Source organism: Crinia signifera, chromosome 5 (genome assembly GCF_055691185.1).
Source record: "Crinia signifera chromosome 5, ASM5569118v1, whole genome shotgun sequence".
Lineage (NCBI taxonomy): Eukaryota > Metazoa > Chordata > Amphibia > Anura > Myobatrachidae > Crinia > Crinia signifera.
The window spans coordinates 66,511,359-66,527,315 of NC_139221.1; the positions used below are offsets into that span (position 1 = coordinate 66,511,359).

Sequence of the window (15,957 nt, forward strand, 5' to 3'; positions counted from 1 at the left end):
TGACCGATAACTGTGCACAGAGGCGTAACTCTGGGAGGCAATAGAGTCATCTGCCACCAGGCTCCTGCTCCCAAGGGGGCACCTCTCCTCCCCTGCAAATTTAAATCAGTTCATTGAAAGCCTTCAATATCGCAATATTATATATATATATATATATATATATATATATATATATATATATATAGTAGGCCCATAGACATCACACTCTATTTGAAACATAACATACATAACATACATACTTACACACATGCATACGTGTATTTATATAAGGTGCTGTGTGTGTGTGTGGGGGGGGGGGGGGGGGGCACCAATATTTATCTTAAACTTATGCCACAGACTGTGCAGCTGCAGGAGCAGCCAGTGTCTGAGCAATGTGTGCCCCATAACTGTGCAGCTGCAGCCAATGTCTGAGCAGTGTGCTGTGTGCCCCCTAAATGTGCAGCTGTAGCCAGTGCCTGAGGAATGTGCTGTGTGCCCCATAACTGTGCAGCTGCAGGGGCAGCCAGTGTCTGAGCAATGTGCCCTATAACTGTACAGCTGCAGGGGCAGCCAGTGTCTGAGAAATGTGGTGTGCCCTATACCTGTGCAGCTGTAGTGGAAGCCATTACCTGAGTGATATGCTGTGTGTCCCATAGCTGCAGGGGCAGCCAGTGTCTTAGGGCTAGCTTCCAAAAATGATAAAATGTAGAGTGATCAACAGCCAGCCAATCAGCTTCTTTCTGTCATTTTTCAAACCCAGCCTGTAACATGACAGGTAGGAGCCGATTGGCTGGTTGTTGATCATTGTCCATTTTATCACTTTTTGAAGCTTGATACATCTGGCCCCTAGTCAGTGGCGTATATGGGCAATGTGAGTGGTGCACACAGGCCCCTGAGTCCCAGGGGAGCCCACACCGCACATACTCCATTAATTCTTTAATACTTATCCACCGCAGCTAGAATCGCTGGAAAAATGGCAACAATGCCATTTCTCTGCGTGGTAGAGTCTGAGCACTCTAGTGCCCAGACTCTACTGCGCTAGGCGGCAGGCAGGCCCACAGAGGAGGGGGGCCGGCCAGAGGAGGCTCCACATGGGCCCCCTCCTCTCTTAAAAGTCCATGGCCTTAGTGATGTGCAAGAATAGAAATGACACATGCTCCTATAAACTTTATACAGTGCTCAGTGACATATGGTTCCATCCAATATCCAACTTCACTTTTGTTGGTACAGAAAAATAATAAACAGTCGCACCAAATAAAAGAGTAAACAAGTATAATTTTATCACAGTAAACATGAATGACATTTGGTTAACACTGGCATAGCTTTCAAAACATGCTGAAGGGTGGAAGTAGCTAATCCTGCCCTTCACAGCACCCCAAAGTATCATGATGTATAGTCACACTGTCAAAATATCTAGGAGCCTTTAAGCAGGGGCGATTGGTGGTCACACAATCAGAGCAGCCAGGCAACATTCTCTCCTTGCCTCTCGGGCCTGCAGCGTACTTACCAACTTTTAAAGTTGCCTTTACGGAGGAAGCCCGGAGAGGAGACCCAATGCTACACATCTGGGGGCGGGACAAGGTGACGGCACAAAGCCCTGCCCCCAATCCACATAAACTCAACAATTCACGGTCCGCGGGGAGGGGTGGGGCTAAAATTACGCAAAATGGCGATGGTGATTCACATCATTACAGTCATGCGCCCTCCCCGTGGACCTGCAAATTCCGGAATTTGTTTCAGCCATTCCGGGAGGGTAGGCAAGTATGCCCTGCAGCCAGACAGTGAATGTCTTCCAGCATGCTGATTGATGGATGGCTGGAACTATCCACCAATCAGATTACTGACATACATTCAGTATATGGAAGCATGTGGGTAAAGGATTAAAGTTCATAAGGTGTTCAGAATGTTATATATTTGACATAAAGTTCTGAGGGGAAATATTTTCCAAAGCGTTCCAGACTGTCCATAATCCTGTTGAGCATGTGCGTCTCAAAAATCCAAAGACTAGATATAGTATAAATGGCACTATAATGGAAACTACCAAGGAAGAGAGGGATCTAGGTGTCACTATTTCAGGGGACTTAAAGGCAGGTAGGCAATGTAACAATGTAGCAATCAAGAAGGCAAGTCAGATGCTTGGTTGCATAGGGAGAGGTATCAGCAGTAGAAAGAAAGAAGTAATAATGCCACTGTATAGGTCATTGGTACGACCTCACCTAGAGTATTGTGTTCAGTTCTGGAGGCCATATCTGCAGAAGGATATAAATAGTACATTGTACAAAGAAGGGCAACTAACACGGTGCACGGCCTACATCACAAAACGTACCAGGAAAGACTAAAAGATCTTAATATGTATACTTTAGAGCAGAGAAGGGAAAGGGGGGACATGATAGAGACTGTCGCATATATCAAGGGTTTTACCAAGGTACAGGTGGGAGACATTCTTCACAGGAAGAGGAGCAGCAGACACTAGAGGGAGGAAGATTCGGGGGAAATTTGAGGAAGAATTACTTCACAGAAAGAGTAGTAGATAAGTGGAATAGCCTCCCATCAGAAGTGGTAGAGGCAAATACAGTAGTACAATTTGAACATGCTTGGGATAGTCATATTGATATCCTTACAAAAAAATAAGGATCAGATATGGTTTGAGGTAACAGGTTTAAAAAAGGAGCAGACTAGATGGGCCAAGTGGTTCTTATCTGCCGTCTCATTCTACGTTTCTATGTTAAATAATTAAATAGGTTGATATTTGTTAGACATTGCTAGGGGTGAGTTGAGCAGCTGTATAGCTGATTGCTGGTAATCTGGACAATCTAGCAATGCCCCTGTAACTTTTCCAATCTTTGCCCTCTCAAAACCCCAGCGGTACTGTAGCTAATAACGAATACAACAAAGCGAACACAGTAAAATCTGAATAATGCATGTCGTCGCTTTATTTGTACTGTATTATTGCTGCTAAACATGTGTCAGATTCATAGAACCTTTTAATTAGAAGGCTATTAAGTGCTGAAATTGTTATTCTTGACTCATTCTATTTCATTGTTAGCTGGACAAGCAGAGAACATGATGTGACTACAGCCTCCCACGGTCTGTTGGATGGATACAGTACAGCTACTGAGACACATGATCTCTATTGCAAGAACTAGGAAAACATTTACATATTTCGTTTTCCACTGAATGTAAAACCCACTCAGGTCTATTCAGGTTTCATGTGCTTTAAACATAGAAATACATCTTTCAAACACAACATACAGTACTTGACTACGTTTGAAATAGTATTTCAGGGAGACTGTGATAGCAGTGGTGTCCAGGACGGGGGATGGGTGACCAGGGCCTGAGTCTGCTGGAGGGGCGCGGGTCCTGTTGCAGGGAGCCGGGCAGCGGGGAGAGAGATGACAGGCTGTTACAGCACCACAGCCTCACAGCTGCAGCAGCAGCCTGACATCAGTCTCCCTCTCGTTTTTTTTTTTCATGGTGGTGTGGCCATGCACCCACCCAGTGTCCATGCCCCCTCAAGTTTACCAGAGCCCGGCAGACCTGTCAGCGCCCCTGCATATGGGCAGGGCTGCCTTTAGAAATTGTAGGGCCAGGGACAGACAAATTAGGCAGGGCTTATTCTCCCTTCTAGAACCGCTGACATGTTTGTTTAGGCATTCGGTGTCTGCAGTACTGGCTGCACTTCTACACCTCTACATGGCTTCATGGGAAATGTGAACTTTGTCACAGGGGCGCATAGCAAAGGACAGATGTTATGGGAAGAGCTGTCCTTTTGTATTAATAATTGTATATGTTAGTGCATATGCAAATGTTAAGAATGTGGTACCCGACGATGTGTGGCGGGATGTGCACCCCGCCACTTATCTGCTGTCCATTTCTATGTTTCTTAAATTGAAAAGATAGTAGATGGAATAGGAAAATTGATATGTGATTGGTTATTTATTAACAGTTTCTTATATATCGCAGCATATTCTGTTGCGCCTCACAAAAAGAGACAGTGATACAACAAACTGGGTATTTATAGACAGGGCAGCCAATAAGGGGGTGCTGTGGGTACAGCTGTCCTGGGCCCTGGCCTCTGGAAGGGCCCGGGCAGCTTATTTTGTCTACCGCAACCCACCTGACTGCCTCTGCTGTGATGCACTCAGTGCGCTGAACAGAACAGGTCCCGGAGTGCAAGCTTATTTCAACCCAATTTAAATTTTGCACCGGCTTTTGAGCCAATCAGAGCTCAGCGGAAGAGGAGATGGGGGAGCAGGAGCCGGTTTACGGTAAGTCAAGTGAGGAGGAGGGGGAGGGGGGGCAGGGCCCTGACTGGAAATGAGTCCCAGGCCCCAATATTCCTGATGGCAGCCCTGTTTATAGACAGTCAAAAGGTAGGAGAGCCCTGCTGGCATGCTTACAATCTATAGTTTTAGAGGCTAAAACATGTACTGTTGGTTGTATTTTTATTACTATTAAAAAAAACATCTTAGTGTATTATATGAGGTCAAATGATACACCAAAACCATAAAGGATAACGTGTTTTTTTCCTCTTCTGTCCCACCCAGACAGTATCAAAAGTATTTTTTATACCCTCCACAGAATTCTAGACTGGACCCTCCACAGAATTCTAGACTGGACACGGGCGGAAACATCAGGGAAACAGTGGGTGGATCTAGAAGGCCACTCCTCGGGACTATGCCTACAAACTGCCCCATGGCTTTCGAGCGTCGTACGTTCCTCACATCTAACGGTGGGACCCACACTGTCGATGTGGAGAGCCATGAGATACAGACTTGGTCTTTCTTCGAAAGATTCCCTATTACTCCCCTTTATCAATATTCCAGAATTTACACCGGGAAGGGCCGGGAGTATAGCCACTAGATGGCGAATGGCCAGACTGACCAGAATAGCAAACTTAGTATCGGAGGGTCATTTCACACCCTTTAGCGACCTTAGAACAGCCAACAAATTGCCCACATCAGACCACTGGTTCTATCTACAGATACGGCACTTTACCAACTCGAAAAGGACTCCCGTTCAGCTAACAAAGGAACTCACGCCATTTGAGGCACTGTGTTCCCACACATCGGAACCCGTACATGTTATATCAGCAATCTATAAGATTGTCCTTCACAGTCATACCAGTGAAGCTCCCTCATTTTATGCGGCATGGGATTCCGATCTCTCCCCCCGGGGGATAAAAATAAATTGGTCCAAACACTGCGAGACCATGGCCCGTTGCTCAACGAGTTTAGAGGTTGTGGAAACACAATACAAATTATTCACCAGGTGGTACCGCTGTCTACCTTTAATACACAAGATCTTCCCTTCAGTCTCCCCTCTTTGCTGGCGCTGCGAAAACGACAGAGGTACACTAGTTCACATATCGTGGGATTGCCCCCGGATCACGATATTCTGGGACAAAGTTATTCAACTTTCCTCTGAAATACTAGGGTTTCCAGTACCCGACAATATTGACTTCTGGTTGCTTTCCCATACCACCATCCCCATAGCAAAATACAAACAGTCCTTGATTAAACATCTTAACAACGCAGCAAGAGCAATAGTGCAAGTCCACTGGAGGTCAGTAGACCCCCCGGGGATTTGGGAATGGTTTCAGAGAATTGAATTCCATAGGACCATGGATGACATATACTATTCAGCACTGGAAAAACAGTCTGACTATCAAGCCACTTGGTTAGCCTGGATTAACTTTAAATCTTCGGACACGTACAGAAGCTATGTACCCTGTGACCCAGCAACACCCTAATGACGTACATTTCCCAACCACACAATACTAGGTAACTAAATACCCGAGATACAAATTAATCACCTGCTTACCTGCGAGACTTCACCCCTCCCTGCGTTCCCCCCCCCACCCCAGTCTCACCCTTCCTCTCCCCATCACCCCCCCCCCCCCACCCCACCACCTCTGTCTTTCATGTACCAACACTTCAAAAGATACAACACAATGAACTATTTGTTTTCCAACACATTTTTCTATTAGACAGCAGAATTTGGAACACTCGGCTTTCTTCCACATTGCCAAATTAATTGACTGTTTGTTAGAGAAACAATACATCATCTTTATAATCTGTTACAATATTTGAACTACTGTTGTTACTCTTTAGTACCTGTATATTGTACTATGTCAAAATGTCGTGTACTGTCTTTAAATCCCTTGAAAAATTTAAATAAAGAATATATAAAAAAGTATTTTTTATTAGTGTAAAAATAATTTTTTTGATGATTGCTCTTTAAATTAAAATACCCCACAACTGCTAATTGATAGGAACGTTAACCATTATATACTTCAGTTGTAAATGACTTACAATTAACAAACCATTTTATGTTGCAGTAGGCTTTTTTGTTGTTGCTTTAAATACCCCTTAGTCATGATGCTTTCCAATTCAGTAGAATGTAGTAAATATTGATTATAGGTTAGAGACAATTAAAATAATGGCCTTAAAGATAAGAACCAAAGAGTTTTGGCGCAACTCTTATTTACTCTAGCTCAATTTAATGCATATTTAGTTTTTGTGCTGACAGGTTTAATGTAATAGCTTATTTCCAGGAAAAGTCTGGATTTAAATTTTCTACAACTGATGTATTAAAACATTAACTTTTTCTATCACCCAAAAAAACATAACAAGGGGCATTATGTAGAAATGTTACATTTGCTGGACTAGAACAGCTGATATTATATATATATATATATATATATATATATATATATATATATTGTAATTTTGTATTTACAAACTTTATTAGTGTGAAGTATGCACAGTGTGGTGGGTGCGGCTAGCTGACGCGAAATCCCCAGGGATTGGTGAACGCCGGTTACCACTCCCACCTCTTGATCACCTGTAATGTTATAAAATGTCACTAAGTTTATTTGTTCATTATCCTGACGATAGTGCCAATAAAAGAGCACTGAAACGTTGACCACCAGACACTGTATTGTCGTTTCTTTGATTTCAAGACCAGAGTGCCGCACCTTCATCTTTGTATATATATATATAGCATCTTCTCTGACCAAGAACTTTGAACCTGTGGGGTGTGAGACTGCAACCGCTGCTGCTGTGGATGCCACAATTGAGTGTAACCTCTCCTACAAACTACTGCTGGGAAAAGCAGTTTATGCGATTCTACTGCGGCGACTAGTGCCGCTTGTTGTGGTACGTGACCCCCGCTACCTGTTTTATCTTCTGTGTACCCTTCAATAAATTGTTTAAAATTGATTCATGCACTATAGTGCGCTTGCTCTTATCGTTTCTTTTGTAGACAAAACACACCTGTGGATTCAGGATTACCTCCATGAGAGGAAGAGCTTAAGCTGCCGGGCTATATACACCTGAGTGCATTTGAAAGAGACTGTGTGGAGGATACACTCCTGTGGTACTATTGTTCAGATTTGGACACTGGTTTTTTTTTTCTCATAAGTTTTTGCGCACTGTTATTTTTCTATATATATATATATATATATATATATATATATATATATATATATATATATATATATATATATATATATATAATATAAACACAGGGGGCCCAGCACTCACTACAACAAACTAACTCACCTTAACATTCAAATAATCAATAAATAAATAATGGGGTTTTAGTTCATGAATTGATCAATGCATTTAAGCTTGCAGCCCATCGCCAAGGGACCCCATTTCACTGCAAGTCCTACACTAGCAACTGGTTTTCTTATGAACCTGGCACCTGCTTACACATCATAGCTAAAATGAACATGTGTTTTTTTCCTGGGTTAATGCTCAACTGCCAAGTAACATGGCTTTTATAAGGTGAGACAATCCCAAACACAGCACCTGAATTAGTAATAAAGGGGCAGCTGTCACAGGTTTCAGGTAAATGAGCTTATCAAGGGTGCATGAGAAAGCTATGATCACAGTAACAGAGGTTAATTAAAAATCAACCCAAATATATAGATACAGAAGTACCAACACACTCGCCATTCCTAAGAATGGGGTGCAAACAGCACCCACTTCCCAGGATGGGGTGCATTGGCCTGTGACCACACACTCTAGTAAATACAAACACAGGGGGCCCAGCACTCACTACAACAAACTAACAAACTAACTCACCTTAACATTCAAATAATCAATAAATAAATAATGGGGTTTTAGTTCATGAATTGATCAATGCATTTAAGCTTGCAGCCCATCGCCAAGGGACCCCATTTCACTGCAAGTCCTACACTAGCAACTGGTATATATATTGGCTGGTGGGTCCTGGCACTCGCTACACAAGGCTTACTTAGCCTGTTGCCATCCGCACTTAGGAACCAAGGCAGTCCCACAATATCGCAATATTTCAGCGGCACTCAGGAATCAAATGAATAAGAAGCACAGCCTCACACGGGTATTAGCCGACGTTTCAATAAGGTTTACTTATTTTCATCAGGGCATAAAACAATATTGCACTCACCATATTTATGTGCTCCCTTCACCATGTGAGTCTGTCAATGCCGGGCAGCAGACGTAGCTCCGCCCCCAACACACACCAGGCCGTGACATCATCACTGTGCTCCCACACCCACAATGAACTTTATCAACACTGAAACAAATGACATGTATGAATGAAAAAGGCAGCGATCAGATATAAACATAGCTGCAAAAAAATGCATACTTTTGTAATCACATTAAATCGCCAGTACAGCCTAAGCACATCAGTGCTATTAACTGGTGTTCCCATGTGGTCTCCCACCCAAGTACTAACCAGGCCCAACACTGCTTAGCTTCCAAGGTCAGACGAGATTGGGCCTATCCAGTGTGGTATGGCTGTAGGTGCTGTAGATGTAAAAGAAGTAATGATACAGGTAACACAAATTGTATAATCATGAAGAATACATTTATAAAAAACAATGCAGCCCAAGAGTCTAATTTAACCCTTGCGGACTGAGAGTTCCCAGTCTGAAAATCCACTCAGCCTCCCGCTGCAAGAGGAGCTTAGATCTATTGCCCCCTCTGACTGATGGGGGAACATGATCAATAATTTTGTGTTTAAAAGCAGTGGGGGAATGCCCCATCACTGCATAATGTCTGGCGACAGGTTGTTCACTTGACCCCTTTAGTACTGCAGTGCGTATGGCCATCCTGTGCTGTGCCATACGCACTTTGAACTGGCAATCTGTCTTGCCAATGTAGTATTTGCCGCATGGGCAGACAAATACATAAACCACATGGGTAGTGGAACAGGTGACCCTAAATTTAATTGGAAACGAGATGTTTTTAACAGGATGTTGAATGGTGTCGTCTGTCCACATATAGCTGCATGTCACACAACCTGTGCATTTAACATAGCCAATCTTGGGCTTGCCAAGGAATGTGGGGATGTTGGACTTCTCAAAGTTAGTGATGTCACTATGGACTAACAAATCACGCAGATTACTGCCCCTAGAATAACTGGTCATCAATTTTTTTACATTCAGACTGGGCAGGTCCCTGTCAGTGGCGATTATAGGCCAATATGTTTTAACAGCCGCGCTAACCTTTGCACTAGCTGTATTATATCGATTAGGCCAGAAAATCTTGTTAACTGAAACGTTGCGGGGCTTGCGTTTAAGAGCTCTGGTTCTGGAAACCGCTAGGACCTTCTTTTTGGTCTCAAGCAATTGTTCATAGTTATACCCCCTTTCCAAAAATTTTTGGACCATTTGGTCTAACTGTATCTGGACATCCTCCTCATCATTGCAGATCCTGCGAACTCGCAGCATCTGCGAGTACGGCAGACCTTTAGTTACAGAAGGTGGATGAAAGCTGGCAGGGGACAATAACATATTCCTGTCTGTGGACTTAACAAACAGTGAAGTTTTTAAACGGCCATCAGATACACTAATTCTCACATCCAGAAAGTAAATCTGATGATGTGATTGTGTGCAGGTGAGCTTGATAGGGCTGTCACTGGCGTTCTGACGATCAATCACCTCATTGAGTGCAGCTATTGGGCCACACCACAACAGGATCATGTCATCAATATAAAGTGCGTAATAAAAAACATTTTTGGTGACCTCCGGGTTGGTAAAGAAAATATCATGCTCAATCATCATCATATAGGCATTGGCGTACAAAGGGGCCACTGAGGACCCCATCGCACAGCCCGTGAGTTGGAGAAAAAATTGGCCATTAAAATAAAAATATTTTTTTGTCAGAACCATCTCCAATAAGTCACAAATAAATCCCACATCAGGACCTTGATATTTAGAGCTATTAGAGATAAGGCGTCTGGTTGCTGCTATGCCCTGAGGATGTGGAATGCTCGTATAGAGTGAAGTCACGTCTATACTACACAATACACACCCATCAGGAACACTGCCCAACCGATCTAAGGCAAGCAATAAAGATGTGGTATCCTGTAAATAAAAAGCAGAGTCCTGGATTACAGGTTGAAGGTAAATGTCCAAGTAGGCTGATACCGGTTGAAAGATGGACCCCCTGGCAGAGATGATTGGTCTGCCAGGGGGGTTAATCAAACTTTTATGAACTTACGGCAGGGTATAAAGTAACGGCCTCCTAGGGAAGTCGCAGGTAAGTATCTTTTTAGTGCGATTGGAGATGACACCGGTATCAGCTGCAGTGGACAAATACTTATCAATTTCAGATTTAAAACCATTGGTAGGGTCAGATTCAAGCAAACGATATGTGGAAACATCGCCAAGCTGCCTCTCTATCTCACATCGATAATCTACTACATCCTGAATAACAATAGAGCCACCTTTATCAGCGGCTCTAATCACAATGTCACGCCTGGTGCTCAAAGCTTTTAGTGCAACATATTCATCTTTATTTAAATTAGAATGGCGCATAGACGCTGCCTCCTCCAATGGGTTAATAGATGCTTCCACCAGACGTACAAAGGATTTTATAGATGCATTTAGAGATTGAGGATCATAAGTGGATTTTGGAGCAAGTTTATACAGTTCCGATGGTAACCGGTCAGCAGATGGTACAGTGTCCAAATTTCCATAATGTTCCTGTAGTTTTAATTGACGGTGCAGTTTGTAGGTTTCCACTTTCCAAGTAAACGGGTCAAATCGAGTAGTCGGAACAAAACTGAGGCCTTTTCGAAGTACTGCTTCCTCATTAGCAGACAGTGGAGTGGAGGAAAAGTTAAAGATCACCTCTTGCTGCTTGGTGGCTTTCGAGCCACAGATACGCCTCCACTCCCCCCCTCGCCAGCAGGGTCCCCTTCTCCTGCTCGCTGAGCTCTGGTACGCACAGCTAAAGGGATGAAGCGCTTCCTAGAATTGCCTCTTGAGCGACCTCTCCCTTGTGACTCAAAGTCACTAGCTGAATTAGCTGAATCATTGGATGACCCCGTCTGGATCCCACGTCCACCTCTGCGTCGGTTAGGGAATCGATTTTGCTGACGGGAATATCCTGTTAACCAACCATAGACATTTTGACTCTCATAGTCTTGGCTGACTTTAAGAAATTTTTCTTTTTTGTATTTGATTAAGTCACGCCTATAATTCTCCACTTGCGTTTGAATTTTGCTGGTAGTGGAAGAATCCTCACGTGAGCTAGCTTTGACCAAAGAAAAATTGGCTGCATTTGATGTCACCCACAAAGGGACTTTGCTTAATGATTCATCTGAAAAATGGATGGACAAAATTCAAACGCAAGTGGAGAATTATAGGCGTGACTTAATCAAATACAAAAAAGAAAAATTTCTTAAAATCAGCCAAGACTATGAGAGTCAAAATGTCTATGGTTGGTTAACAGGGCCTTCCATTCTGAATTGACTATACCACCAGTGTCATCGTTCCAATTGCGACTCATAATGTCTCACCAGAGTTTTATTTTCATTGTTTATGTGTAAACATTACACCCTAAGAGGAGCTTTTTATGACAATTTTTACTGAGGTTGTAATAAATACCATTTTTATCAAAATTGTTGTGATATATTAGCGCCCTCTGAAACCCCACTTTCTTTTTTCATTTCTATTCCCTGGATCTTACCTAACAGAAGATCCCTCAGAGGTGCTGCTCCATAGTTCTAGAGCGCAGAAAGGGGACCCCCCATATCTTGTTATATATATATATATATATATATATATATATATATATATATATATATATATATATATATATATATATATAGTGGATATAGACAGGCGGCACTCTCAGGATTTCTTTGTGAAAAAACTTGGTATTTATTTCAAACACGATCCAACATGTTTCGGGTCTTGCCCGTCCTCAGGGATCAACAGTGCACATATTTAAACATCTAGGCAGAACCCGCCCCTAAACAATCACACCCCACCTGGATTGTGCTCACCTGCAGCGTCCATTGCCAGGTCTGGCTCCCGCCGCATCCACGTGAGTCGCTCCGCCGATGATGTCACTCAGGGAGCCCAGTACCTTGTCTGGGAATCTCCCGCCGCGTCATCAGCCGTTGCCCCGCCTCGTGACCCGCAGCTCACCACCAGGCCTCGCTCTGGGCGCCGCAAGAAGCCGTCTCCATGGTGATACATCTAAATAACAAAACAAAAGAAAATGATATTTAAAAACATGATTAAGAGGCTTAATATAAGCCATTTAGGAGGCAGCAAGCTGCCATATCACATGTGCTGAATAATTCTGAGTGAAAAAGACATACAGTGTCGACAGGAAAAATATCCCCAATTTGCCTAAAGCGGAAAGAAAGGCCTTACAAGATTTACAGAAAAGATCAGACATAATAATTCGTAAGGCTGATAAGGCGCGCGCAGTGGTGGTTCAGGACTTATCGGACTATCTCTTTGAATGTCGCAGGCAATTGGATAATAAGAAGGTGTATGAACTTTTGCAACATGACCCCACTGCACCCTATAAGTCAGAGTTGGTCTCTATTATTAGAACAGCGGTGGCCAATAAAGTAATTTCAGAAGATCTGGGTAAAGCCCTTACAACAGATTTCCCACTAATCCCTATGTATTACACCTTGCCTAAGGTGCATAAGAGGCTAGAGAGGCCTCCCAGTAGACCAATAATATCGGCCCGGGGGTCTCTCTATCAGGTAGTATCCACCTATCTCGATGCACTGCTGAATCCTTGTGTGCAGTCCACACAGTCCTACTTAAAAGATACCAATATGCTGCTTGCCCGCTTACATAGTCTGGGGGATCTCCCCGATAATTTGATCATGTGTAGTGCCGACGTCGTGGGGATGTATACGTGCATCCCCCACAATGAAGGCATGAGGGCCACCAGAAATTTGTTACAGGAATCGGCAGCATATAATGGTCCAGAGCAGGACTTCTTTTTTGATTTGTTGTATCTTGTATTACATCGTAATTATTTCTACTTCGATGGTAAGGTGTATCGTCAGAGGCTGGGCGTGGCGATGGGGTCCAACGTTGCCCCATCCTACACCAATGCCTATATGAACATGGTAGATCAAAAGCTCATCTATGACACTACCTATGTGGGTAAGGTACTATTGTACCTTCGCTACATAGATGATTTATTGATTTTTTGGTTGGGCAGTGAAGAGGAGCTCAGAAACATCTTGGAGGCTCATAATTCAAGTAGCTGCCCCGCCAAATTGACGTTCAACATGAGCACACAGGATATCAACTTTCTGGATGTAAAGATTAGTTTAAGTAACAATAAATTACAAACGTCTATACGTGTTAAAGAAACAGACCGCAACACACTGCTAAGGTATGAGAGTTGCCATCCGAGGGCGCTACGATATGGCCTCCCATACTCGCAGATGTTGCGTGTCAAAAGGATCACAAGTGATGAAGAGCAGGCCAAAAGGGACCTAGATGCAATGCAGGAGAAATTTATTGAAAGAGGGTACAGGAGAGATGACCTAGAAGCCACCAAACAAAGAGTACTGAGGATGCCTAGGGAAACGGTCCTTACATCCAATAAAGAAACAGAGAAAGAGAAAGATAAAGTACTACAGTCTAAAAAAAGAATTCCATGGGTCACACAGCATGCAGCCAATAGTGAGTTTCACACTAAAAAAGTGAAATCTCTCTGGCCAATAGTCTCCTCGGACAGGGAATTGAAGAGCTTGCATAACAGAAAAATCATGCCAGCATATAGAAGGGGCAGGAACCTTGCTGATATGCTGGTCAAAGTGGATGTGACAGAGTTAACTAAGAAACCAGTGGTGGGCCATTTCTTAACCCGCCCCAAAGGATGTTACAGGTGTATTGGGTGCACGACCTGTAGAGCCATGCTAGTTGGGAGCACTGTTAACCACCCACACACGGGTCGCAAAATACCCATTAAACATTCAGTGACATGCTCCACTAAGTTTGTGGTTTACGTTCTGTCTTGTCCATGTGGTTTATACTACGTGGGCAAGACAGAATGACAGTTTAAAGAGCGCATGGCAAACCATAGGTCGGCCATCCGACATGCCCTTAGTACTGGTACCATTGACCAGCCGGTCGCAAGGCACTGTGCCCTCATGAAACATAGCATAGCAAGCATCAGATTCAAAATCATTGATCACATACCCCAGAATGCCCGAGGGGGCAATAGGAGTAGAAGACTGCTACAAGCAGAATCCAAATGGATTTTCATATTGGATACCCTATCACCGAGAGGGTTGAATGAACAGCATGGGTTGCACAGTTTTATTTGAATTAATTTGCTAATTGGTGTAACAGTATGATATAAGTACTTAGTGCGATATGCATCAAGCTCTGCAAGACTGGCCTTCGTTCATAACTAATGGTGATCTATCGACTCATCCATCACACATTGGTTTAGTGCTTTTAATGAAACAGTTTTGTATTTAATGAAAACATATTGATTAGATCTAGAACTGTATTATATGAACAATACTGGCACTTCTAATGTGAAATGTATTTCCAGCGTTTATATGTTTTAATCACTGTATGTCTTTTTTCACTCAGAATTATTGATCACATGTGATATGGCAGCTTGCTGCCTCCTAATTGGCTTATATTAAGCCTCTTAATCATGTCTTTAAATATCATTTTCTTTTGTTTTGTTATTTAGATGTGTCACCATGGAGACAGCTTCTTGCGGCGCCCAGAGCGAGGCCTGGTGGTGAGCTGCGGGTCACAAGGTGGGGCAACGGCTGATGACGCGGCGGGGGATTCCCAGACAAAGTACTGGGCTCCCTGAGTGACGTCATCGGCGGAGCGACGCAAGTGGATGCGGCGGGAGCCGGACCTGGCGATGGACGCCGCAGGTGAGCACAATCCAGGTGGGGTGTGATTTTTTAGGGGGCGGGTTCTGCCTAGATGTTTAAATATGTGCACTTGTACTTACACTGTTGATCCCTGAGGATGGGCAAGACCCGAAACATGTTGGATCGTGTTTGAAATAAATACCACGTTTTTTCACAAAGAAATCCTGAGAGTGCCGCCTGTCTATATCCACTATCTATAAGGTCGCATGACCCCATCGAGGAGGGCACCGGGTGTTACCAACATATTCAAACAGATAGTGCCGGGCAAAAAGAATCCTTATATATATATATAATACAATCCCAGCAGGTGGCACTCGGTTCCCCCAAAAAACAGACTCAGAGGCGTGGGTCACATCAACGTTTCAATTCTATTGATAATTTTCATCAGGATACAATAAGACAAGTACAGAAGCTTACCTTTATACCTCCTTGATTAGACAGGTGCAGTTCCGTCACGTAGCGTCCTCCGCCGCGCCATCGTCCTACGTCGCTCATCTGCGGCGTCATCACGCAGCCGGCATGCCGTGATGACGTCATCGTGTCAGTGCGCCTGTTTACTCTGCGCTGACATGGCACCAGTCGGGGCATACGCGTCCTGTAACCATGGAAACAGATACACATAAATACAAAAACCAAAACAGTGCTAAAATATAAGAGTCACAGGCTTGGGAGTTCACATACAATATACCGCAGATATAATTGACTTACAGAATGTAAGAGATGCTGGTTAAAGAGACAAGCATATGCATATCACATATACATCCACATAAACTGTGTCTGTATGTGATAATGAAAAAATAGGCATGA

The 15,957-nt window shown here is 43.4% G+C and overlaps 1 pseudogene; it reads right to left on the minus strand.

The window, feature by feature from the left end:
* Positions 1–8,659: 8,659 nt before the first annotated feature.
* Positions 8,660–8,776, minus strand: LOC146005974 (5S ribosomal RNA; annotated as a pseudogene).
* Between the last annotated feature and the right edge of the window lie 7,181 nt (positions 8,777–15,957).